An 810-nucleotide genomic window follows, 5' to 3' on the forward strand; every position below is an offset into this window, starting at 1 on the left:
GCCAAATCACTTTGGGTGTTATTGTTGGAGTCAGAACTGTCATGATCCCAGGTATATCTAAAAGGCTGAAGATCCTCGAGCCTATAGGCTTGAGGCCTTTACATTTCTTTTTCTTTTTTTTTCTTTCTTTCCCTTTCTTCTTTCCTTCCTTCTTCTTTTTTTTTTTTTTTTTTTTTTTTTTTTTTTGACTAAACACGAGTTGTTATGGCCTCAGCTATTTGAGGGGGATGGAGAACACGCCCAGGCAGCAGTGGCTGATCATCTCCGGCTTGATCTCCACCTGTTGAAGGTCTTGCCGTTGTACACGCCCACCATCTGGGGCAGGATGATCATGTCTTTCAGGTGGGTCTTCACCATCCCCGGCTTCTCCATGGGTAGAGCCTCCTTCTTGGCCTTTCTCAAACACTTGAGAAGTGAGTGCTGCTTCCGCCGCAGGCCACGGGTCAGCTGCATCAGCTGCTCCTAGGACACGTCCTGCAGTTGGTGCAGGTCCACGCCACAGTAGGTGAACTTGCGGAAGGTCTGTTTCTTCTTCTGCTGCTGCTGCTCCACTTCAGCCATCTTGGCAACAGACCAGGAAAATGCTCGGCGTCATCTGGTAAGGGCTTTACCAGGCTTCCTTGAGAAGAGTCAACAAATAATTAGAAATAAAGAGCAAAACAGGACAGTTTTAATCCTTAGTCAGTTTTGACCACTTGTGTCTCCAGCACAAGGGGCCATAGTGGTCTCTATTCAGTGACTCCATGTTAATGACAATCTCTAAGGAACATTGGATAACGGTTGAGTCTGTGCAGGCTGCTATGTGTCTTT

General features: G+C 46.8%; 1 pseudogene; it reads right to left on the bottom strand.

Moving 5' to 3' along the window:
• Positions 1-214: 214 nt before the first annotated feature.
• LOC127193643 (40S ribosomal protein S15-like) lies at positions 215-561 on the bottom strand (annotated as a pseudogene).
• Positions 562-810: the final 249 nt, after the last annotated feature.

The sequence above is a fragment of the Acomys russatus genome, chromosome 9, assembly GCF_903995435.1.
Source record: "Acomys russatus chromosome 9, mAcoRus1.1, whole genome shotgun sequence".
NCBI classification, from domain to species: domain Eukaryota; kingdom Metazoa; phylum Chordata; class Mammalia; order Rodentia; family Muridae; genus Acomys; species Acomys russatus.